The sequence below is a fragment of the Ornithorhynchus anatinus genome, chromosome X5 (genome assembly GCF_004115215.2).
Source record: "Ornithorhynchus anatinus isolate Pmale09 chromosome X5, mOrnAna1.pri.v4, whole genome shotgun sequence".
NCBI lineage: Eukaryota > Metazoa > Chordata > Mammalia > Monotremata > Ornithorhynchidae > Ornithorhynchus > Ornithorhynchus anatinus.
Genome location: NC_041753.1, coordinates 67,020,079 through 67,030,370, shown reverse-complemented (window position 1 = coordinate 67,030,370; position 10,292 = coordinate 67,020,079). Strand labels below are relative to the sequence as shown.

General features: G+C 49.9%; 1 non-coding gene across 1 annotated transcript; it reads left to right on the top strand.

Annotated features, from left to right (window-relative positions):
• The first annotated feature begins 9,740 nt into the window (after nt 1-9,740).
• Nucleotides 9,741-9,878, top strand: LOC114808472. Its single transcript, XR_003756320.1, has one exon. It is a non-coding gene; the product is annotated as a small nucleolar RNA SNORA7 (small nucleolar RNA).
• Nucleotides 9,879-10,292: the final 414 nt, after the last annotated feature.

The window sequence follows — 10,292 nt, the reverse complement described above, 5'->3', positions numbered from 1 at the left end:
TTTGACGGGCTTACAGTCTAATCGGGGGAGATGGACAGACAAGAACAATGGCAATAAATAGAGTCGAGGGGAAGAACATCTCGTAAAAACAATGGCGACTACAGGAGGAAGAGTCGAGCAGAGGCATACCCATTCTATTCCTAGCTTGGGCAGTGGCTAGCAAATGGAAGGCCATCTGCTACAAATCAAAATTCCCCCGTGCTGGGCAGCAGCCTCATGGAAGAGAGTTGAGGGAGGAGACTCAAGTTTACTGTGTGGAAGGAGGCAGTGGTAAACCACTTCTGTATTTTAATCAAGAAAACTCAATGGATACTGGAACGATTTGCAGATGGAGGTGGGGCATTCTGGGAGAGATGCATCCACGCTGTCTCTACGGGTCGGAGATGACTCGGCAGCATAAGACAAGACTGGATTACCGATACAGCCACCTAATTACCCTGCCTCCAGCTTCTCTGCTCTTCAATCTAGCCTACATACGGCTGCACGGTATCAGCTTCTTCAGACGCCGTTTAGACCATATCGCTTCCCTCCTCACAAAGCTCCAGTGGTTTCCCATGTATTTTCTTATAAAATACTGGACCACTGATTTCAGAGCTCTCCATCACATGCCTCCCTCTTACCGATATGCTCTCTCCTCCCACTGCGCCCAGCTTGCCCTCTTCACTGTAGAAGCAATAATAATAATAATAATGTTGGTATTTGTTAAGCGCTTACTATGTGCCAAGCACTGTTCTAAGCGCTGGGGTAGACATAGGGGAATCAGGTTGTCCCACATGGGGCTCACAGTCTTAATCCCCATTTTACAGATGAGGGAACTGAGGCACAGAGAAGTTAAGTGACTCGCCCACAGTCACACAGCCGACAAGTGGCAGAGCTGGGATTTGAACTCATGAGCCCTGACTCCAAAGCCCGTGCTCTTTCCACTGAGCCACGCTGCTTCTCTGCTTCTCTGCTTCTCTAGGCCACAGAAGCAGTGTGGCCTAGTGGAAAGAGCCCGGGCCCGGGAGTCATAGGACCTGGATTTTAATTCCGCCTCCGCCACTTGCCTTCTGGGTGACCTTGGGAGAGTCACTTCACTTCTCTGGGCCTCTGTTCCCTCATCTGCAAAATGGGGATTCAATCCCTGTTCTCCCTCCTACTTAGACTGGGAGCCCCATGTGGGACCTGATGATCTTCTATCTACCCCAGCGCTTAATACAGTGCTTGGCACATAGCAAGCGCTTAACAAATACCAAACTTCTACTTCTTATTAGCCAGAATTCTCCTACGTCAGCCACTTAAGGGTTAGACCGTGAGCCCGTTGTTGGGTAGGGATTGTCCCTTTTTGTTGCCGAATTGTACTTCCCAAGCACTTAGTATAGTGCTCTGCACACAGTAAGCGCTCAATAAATATGATTGAATGAATGAACAAACACAACAATTATTATTACACCTTCCAAGGTTTTGACTCTCCTGCCACTGACCACTTCCTTACTATACCTGTCATATCACAGGATACTCCTTAACCCTTCAGCACTCTTGAACCACGTGTCTTTCCTCCTTCAAAGCCCTCCTAAAAAGTCACCTTCTCCAAGAGTCATTCCCTGGTCAATCCTCTCCCTCCCTGGTCATAATAATAATGATAATAATGATGGTATTTGTTAAGCGCTTACTTTGTGCCAAGCACTGTTCTAAGTGGTGGGGGAGATACAGTGTAATCAGGTTGTTCCACATGGGGCTCAAAGTCTTAATCCCCATTTTACAGATGAGGTAACTGAGGCACAGAGAAGTGAAGTGACTCGTTCAAAGTCACACAGCCGACAAGTGGTGGAGCTGGGATTAGAACTCATGACCTCTGACTCCCAAGCTCGTGCTCTTTCCCCTAAACCATGCTGCTTCTCTGCCACCAGTTATTTGAACATCTATGGACACTTTTTATGGTATTAGTTAAGTTCTTACTATGTGTCAGGAACTGTACTAAGCGCTGGAGTAGATACAAGATAATCAGGTTGGACACAGTCTATGCCCCCATTGGGGCTCACAGTCTTAATCCCTGTTTTACGGATGAGGGAACTGAGGCACAGAGAAGCTAAGCGATTTGCCCAAGGTCACTCAGCAGACAAGTGGCAGAGCCGGAATTAGAACCCAGGTCCTCCGACTTCCAGGCCTGGGCTCCATTCACTAGGCCATGCTACTTACCCCGTCGTAAGACATTTCTCAGGAGTGGCTACCAGAACCTGGATTTACTGATACAGTCAAGTGCTATTATAAGGTTTTGTTTTGGTTTCCTGCATGTCTTCTCTATCTGATGGGCAGCAAAGATCAAGCCTGCTGTCCTCGGTGGCAATCTATAGCCACATTGTGATTCTTGAAGTGGCTGACACAGGAAGATTCTGGCTGATAATAAGAAGAATTTTGGTATTCGTTAAGCGCTCGTTATGTGCCGAGCACTGTATTATGCGCTGGGGTAGATACAAGATGGTCGGGTCCCACACTGGGCCCACAGTCTAAGTAGGAGGAAACTGAGGCACAGGGAAATGCAGCGACTTACCCAAGACGACACGCACCATGCTGCTCCCCACTGTAGTAAGAGCTGAGGTAGATACAAGATCATCAGGGTGATAATAAGGAGAGACAGTGTGGCTTTGAGGCTAGAGCCCGGGCCTGGGAGTCAGAAGGACCTGGCTTCTAATTCCGCCTCTGCCACACGTCCGCTGGATGACCTAGTGGATAGAGCAAGTGGCGGATCCGGGATTAGAACCCAGGTCCTCTGACCCTTAGGCCCGGTCTCTTTCCACTAAACTATGATGTTGGCTTAAATCTTTCCAAGAATGGAAAGGGATGGGTTGCCTTGACAGTTTCTCTACTCGCTCTCTCATGTTTCTTCTGGAAGACGGCGACACAAATGTGATCCTTGAGCCTTTCTTCTCTGTTCCCTTGTTGAAGAACAGATTTTTTTTAGCCGGCTGAGCAGAACAACCTCTTCCAGGTTATAGGTCTTGGCATTCATCGGATCATTACCATTCTTCAAGGGTTTGATTGCAGTTGCAGTGGTGATTTCCTTAAAGTTGAAACTAAGGCCATCTCTTCACATGTTGGCAAGTGCTCAGTTCTTCATAAAACTTTAGCCATATGATGGTGCAAAGTCAGTTTGGGATGTTGTTGCTACATCTGAGGAATTAGGGAACGTGTCTACCAACTCTGTTGCATTGTAATAATAATAAAAATAACAATAATTATGGTATTGGTTAAGTGCTTACTATGTGCCAGGCACTGTACTAAGCACTGAGGTGGATACAAGCAAATTGGGTTGGACACAGTCCCTGTCCCATATGGGACTCACAGTCTCAATCCTCATTTTACAGATGAGGAAACTGAGGCCCAGAGAAGTGAAGTGACTTGCCCAAGGTCACAGAGCAGGCAAGTGGCAGAGCCAGGATTAGAACCCAAGACCTTCTGACTCCCAAGCCCATGCTTTATCCACTACACCATATACTCTTCCAAGATCTTAGTACAGTGCTCTGCACACAGTAAGCACTCAATAAATACCATTGATTGGCTGAGGGTAAGCGCTTAACAAATATCATCACGTGGTCGTTTCGTTTTTCCCCAGTGTTTGGTACAGTGCACTGCACCCACTAAATACTCCTCTTCCTCCTCCTCCTTCTCTTCCTGTGACTATTACTGCTGATAATAATTTTGGTACTTGTTACTATGTGCCAAGCACTGTTCTAAGGGCTGGGGTAGATACATGTTAATCAGGTTGGACCCAGTCCCCATCTCATATGGGGCTCACAGTTTAAGTAAGAGGGAGTAGGAGCTAATCCTCCTTTCCCAGATGAGGTAACTGAGGCCCAGAGAAGTGAAGCGACTTGCCCAAGGTCACACAGCAGACAAGTGGCGGAACGGGGATTAGAATCCAGGTCCTCCTGACTCCCAGGCCCGGTCTCTTTCCTGAAGGCCACACTGCTTCTGATCTATTGTTACAGACTCCACCGGGCACACTCTGAAACATGTAAGTAACTTCTCCTAATTCTGCCTTGCCACTTCCTGCTGGAGACCTTTAGATTCAGGGATTCCTAGGGCTGGGAACCTCCCCTCGCTTTCCACCTAAGGTACTTCCTCTCTGCTCCACTCCTGGCTTTCTTTTCTGCCCCTCCTCTCTCTGCTGTTGTATTGTACTCTCCTAAGCTCTTAGTACACAGTAAGCGCTCAATAAATACGACTGACTGACTGACTTACCATATCTCCAGTTAGGTGACTTGGCAGCCCTTTTACCTGCTGTTGTTGAAGTTCATTCATTCATTCATTCAATAGTATTTATTGAGCGCTTACTATGTGCAGAGCACTGTACTAAGCGCTTGGAATGAACAAGTCGGCAACAGATAGAGACGGTCCCTGCTGTTTGACGGGCTTACAGTCTAATCGGGGGAGACGGACAGACAAGAACAATGGCAATAAATAGAGTCAAGGGGAAGAGCATCTCGTAAAAACAATGGCGACTAAATAGAATCAAGGCGATGTACAATTCATTAACAAAATAAATAGGGTAATGGAAATATATACAGTTGAGCGGACGAGTACAGTGCTGTGGGGATGGGAAGGGAGAGGTGGAGGAGCAGAGGGAAAGGGGGAAAAGAGGGTTTAGCTGCGGAGAGGTAAAGGGGGGGTGGCAGAGGGAGTAGAGGGAGAAGAGGAGCTCAGTCTGGGAAGGCCTCTTGGAGGAGGTGAGTTTTAAGTAGGGTTTTGAAGAGGGGAAGAGAATCAGTTTGGCGGAGGTGAGGAGGGAGGGCGTTCCAGGACCACGGGAGGACGTGACCCAGGGGTCGACGGCGGGATAGGCGAGACCGAGGGACGGTGAGGAGGTGGGCGGCGGAGGAGCGGAGCGTGCGGGGTGGGCGGTAGAAAGAGAGAAGGGAGGAGAGGTAGGAAGGGGCAAGGTGATGGAGAGCCTCGAAGCCTAGAGTGAGGAGTTTTTGTTTGGAGCGGAGGTCGATAGGCAACCACTGGAGTTGTTTAAGAAGGGGAGTGACATGCCCAGATCGTTTCTGCAGGAAGATGAGCCGGGCAGCGGAGTGAAGAATAGACCGGAGCCGGGCGAGAGAGGAGGAAGGGAGGTCAGAGAGAAGGCTGACACAGTAGTCTAGCCGGGATATAACGAGAGCCCGTAGCAGTAAGGTAGCCGTTTGGGTGGAGAGGAAAGGGCGGATCTTGGCGATATTGTAGAGGTGAAACCGGCAGGTCTTGGTAACGGATAGGATGTGTGGGGTGAACGAGAGAGACGAGTCAAGGACGACACCAAGATCGCGGGCCCGAGAGACGGGAAGGATGGTCGTGCCATCCACGGTGATAGAGAAGTCTGGGAGAGGACCGGGTTTGGGAGGGAAGATGAGGAGCTCAGTCTTGCTCATGTCGAGTTTTAGGTGGCGGGCCGACATCCAGGTGGAGACGTCCCGGAGGCAGGAGGAGATGCGAGCCTGAAGGGAGGGGGAGAGGACAGGGGCGGAGATGTAGATCTGCGTGTCTTCTGCGTAGAGATGGTAGTCAAAGCCGTGAGAGCGAATGAGTTCACCGAGGGAGTGAGTGTAAATGGAGAACAGAAGAGGGCCGAGAACTGACCCTTGAGGAACTCCAACAGTTAAAGGATGGGAGGGGGAGGAGGCGCCAGCGAAGGAGACCGAGACTGACCGGCCAGAGAGGTGAGAGGAGAACCGGGAGAGGACGGAGTCCATGAAGCCAAGGTGAGATAAGGTATGGAGGAGGAGGGGATGGTCGACAGAGTCAAAGGCAGCAGAGAGGTCAAGGAGGATTAGAATGGAGTAGGAGCCATCGGATCTGGCAAGAAGGAGGTCACGGGTGACCTTAGAGAGAGCAGTCTCGGTAGAGTGGAGGGGACAGAAGACAGATCGGAGGGGGTCTAGGAGAGAATGGGAGTTAAGGAATTCTAAGCATCGATTGTAGATGACTCGTTCTAGGATTTTGGAAAGGAAGGGTAGTAGGGAGATAGGGCGATAACTGGAGGGGGAAGTGGGGTCAAGAGCGGGTTTTTTTAGGATGGGGGAGAGGTGGGCATGTTTGAAGGCAGCGGGGAAGGAGCTGCCTTGAAGTGAACACATGACAAGAAATGCTGCACTATGACATTGATGATGACGATGTTGACACCTGTATCCTTTCCTGAGGTAAATTGCCAGCTGGTTATGGGACACACGCCTCCCAGCCTCCATTTCTCTACCAAAAGTACCGTTCAGTTCAATCGTATTTACTGAGCAAAGCACGGTGTGCAAAGCACTGTACTACTGCACTGCTAATAATAATAATAATGTTGGTATTTGTTAAGCGCTTACTATGTGCAGAGCACTGTTCTAAGCGCTGGGGTAGATACAGGGTAATCAGATTGTCTCATATGAGGCTCACAGTCTTTCATCCCCATTTTACAGATGAGGGAACTGAGGCCCAGAGAAGTGAAGTGACTTGCCCACAGTCACACAGCTGACAAGTCCTAGCTCCCTCACTGGGCTGTTTTGAGCAGTTGTCAGTGGTTGCTTTGAATCAATCGAACAACGGTATTGCCCCGCCTCTATTTTCTTGCTACGGTACTTTTTAAGCGCTTATTGGGAACCCGGTACTGTACTAAGCATTGGGGTAGATATAAGCAAATCAAGGTCGACACAGTCCATGTCCCACATGGGCTCACAGCCTTAATCCCCATTTTACAGATGAGGGAACTGAGGCACAGAGAAGTTAAGTGACTTGCCTAAGGTCACACAGCAGACAGGTGGCAGAGCTGGGATTAGAACCCATGACCTCTGACTCCCAGGCCAGTGATCTATCCACTAGGCCACACTGCTTCTCTATTCCCGGTCAACCCCACTCGAGATTGTAAACTCCGTGCGAGTAGGGAACGTGTCAGCTAATCTTGTTGTACTGTACTCGTCTAAGCGCTTAGCACAGTACTCTACACATAGTAAGTGTTCAAATAGACTGATATTTCTCGAGCACTGTACTAAGTACTTGGGAAAATACAATACAGTAATCAGTCAGTGATATTTATTGAGCGCTTACTGTTCATTCATTCATTCAATAGTATTTATTGAGCGCTTACTATGTGCAGAGCACAGTACTAAGTGCTTGGAATGTACAATTTGGCAACAGATAGAGACAATCCCTGCCCATTGACGGGCTTACAGTCTAAATGGGGGAGACAGAGAGACAAAAACAATAGCAATAAATAGAATCAAGGGGATGTATATCTCATTAACAAAAATAAATAGGGTAATAAAAATATATACAAATGAGCGGACGAGCACAGTGCCAAGGGGAGGGGGAGGGAGGGGGGAGGAGCAGAGGGAAAGGGGGGAAAAGGGGGCTTAGCTGAGGGGAGGTAAAGGGGGGGGCAGAGAGGCAGCAGAGGGAGCAGAGGGAAAAGGGGAAGCTCAGTCTGGGAAGGCCTCTTGGAGGAGGTGAGCTCTCAGTAGGGCTTTGAAGAGGAGAAGAGAGTTAGTTTGGCGGAGGTGGGGAGGGAGGGCATTCCAGGACTGCAGGAGGACGTGGGCCGGGGGTTGACGGCGGGATAGGCGAGAACGGGGGATGGTGAGGAGGTGGGCGGCAGAGGAGCGGAGCGTGCGGGGTGGGCAGTAGAAAGAGAGAAGGGAGGAGAGGTAGGAGGGGGCGAGGTGATGGACAGCCTTGAAGCCTAGAGTGAGAAGTTTTCGTTTCGTGCGGAGGTCGATGGGCAACCACTGGAGGTTTTAAAGGGGAGTGACAAACCTGGAGCGTTTCTGCAGGAAGATGAGCCGGGCAGCGGAGTGAAGAATAGACTGGAGCGGGGAGAGACAGGAGGAAGGGAGATCAGAGAGAAGGCTGACACAGTAATCCAACCGGGATATTATGAGAGCCCGTACCAGTAAGATAGCCGTTTGGGTGGCGAGGAAAGGGCGGATCTTGGCGATATTATAAAGGTGAGACCGGCAGGTCTCGGTGACGGATTGGATGTGTGGGGTGAACGAGAGAGCCGAGTCAAGGATGACACCGAGGTTGCGGGCTTGAGAGACGGGAAGGATGGTCGTACCATCTACGGTGATAGGGAAGTCAGGAAGAGGACAGGGCTTGAGACGGAAGATGAGGAGCTCAGTCTTGCTCATGTTGAGTTTTAGGTGGCGGGCAGACATCCAGGTGGAGACGTCCCGGAGGCAGGAGGAGATGTGAGCCTGAAGGGAGGGGGAGAGGACGGGGCGGAGATGTAGATCTGCGTGTCATCTGCGTAGAGATGGTAGTCAGAGCCGTGAGAGCGAATGAGTTCACCGAGGGAGTGAGTGTAGATGGAGAACAGAAGAGGGCCAAGAACTGACCCTTGAGGAACCCCTACAGTTAGAGGATGGGAGGGGGAGGAGGAGCCCGCGAAGGAGACCGAGAATGAACGGCCAGAAAGATAAGAGGAGAACCGGGAGAGGATGGAGTACGTGAAGCCAAGGTGAGATAAGGTGTGGAGGAGAAGAGGATGTGCAGGAAGGGTACTGTGTGCAGAGCACTGTGCTAAGTGCTGGGGGGAGTATACTAGAACAATATAACAGACACGTTAGAGTTGGTAGACAGACTCCCTGCCCTCCAGGCATTTACAGTCTAGTGGGAGAGAGGTCTCTCTGGAATAAAGGCACTATTTAAGATCAACAGCTGTCACTATTATTATTATTATCATTAATAATCATATTTATTGAGCACTTACTGTGTGCAAAGCACCGTACTAAGCACTTGGGAGAGTAGAATATAGCATCAAACACATTCCCTGCCCACAACGAGCTCACAGGCTAGAGGGGGAGACAGGCATTAATATAGATAAATAAATAGATAAATAAATTAGAGATATTAACAGATCTATTTATATATGTGTCGTGGGGAAGGGAGAGAGGACGAATGAAGGAGCAAGTATGAGCGGCACAGAAGGGAGTGGGAGAAGAGGGAGGAGGGTTTAGTCAGGGAAGGCTTCCTGGAGGAGATGTGCCTTCAATAAGGCTTTGAAATGGAGTGGGGGGGTGTCTGTTGAAGTGAATATAAGTTATGTTATTAAGTTACTAGAAGTTACAATGATCTGTTATTCAAAGCTACTAGGAATTTGCAGTCTGTGTCTGGCTGTCTCAACTTCTCTTCCCGTTTCCTTCCCAATTGGGCTTCCTCCCCAGTTCCTGCCTCTCCCTCTGCAGTTAGAGAAGCAACGTGGCCTAGTGGCTAGACCCTGGGCCTGGGTGTCCGAAAGCGCTGGGTTCTAATCCCAGCTCTGCTACCTGTCTGCGGGGTGACCTTGATCAAGTCACTTCGCTTCTCTGGGCCTCAGTCACCTCATCTGGAAAATGGGGATTGAGAGTGTGAGCCCCATGTGGGACAGGGACTGTGTCCAACCCGATTTGCTTGTATGCTACCCCAGCGCTGAGTACGGTGCCTGGCACATAGTAAGTGCTTAACAAATACCACTATTATTATTAATATTAATATTATTGCTATCATCATCATCATTATCATTATTATCATCCTGTTGGTGCCAGGCTCTCGGGCTCCAGCCGCCTATCTCCCCATGGCTCTCCTCTTCCTGTTGCAATTTGACCTACTTTCCTTTCCCCCTTTCTCCCACTCCTGGTTGGTCTACAGCTTCTTTCTCCTGTGGCTCAACCCTCCCAACCAATAAGTGCTTTGGGGCTATGTCGGAGCCAAGCTCTTTGTGGAGAGGGATCGCCTCTATCAACTCTACTGTCCTCTTCCAAGCTCTCAGTTCCCTCTCAGGGTTGCACCTGGAGAGTTTCCAGTCCTCCACCAGTCTCGGCTACGGGAGGGAGAGTCAAGCAGAGACCTGCCCATTCCATTCCTAGCTTGGCCAGTGGCTAGCGAGAGGAAGGCCATCTGCTACAAGTCAAAACTCACCCGTGCTGGGCGGCAGCGGCATGGGAGATGGTCGAGGACGGAGACTCAAGTTGACTGCGTGGAAGGAGGCAGTGGTAAACCGCTTCGGGATTTTTACCAGGAAGACTCTCTGGATCCACTACCAGAACGATTGCCGATGGAAGTGGGACATTCTGGGAGAGATGCGTCCCTGGTGTCGCTATGGGTCGGAGACGACTCGACGGCATAAGGCAAGATAAGGAGCTCTCGGTCTAGTGCTCTGCACACAGTAGACTGGAAGCTCCGGGAGGGCAGGGATTGTGTTTATTCACTCTGTTGGACTCTCCCAAGCTCTCAATACAGTGCTCTGCACAGTGTAGACTATAAGTTCATTAAGGGCAAGGTTTGTGTCTACTCACTCTATTGTCTTCTCCCAAGCTTTCAGC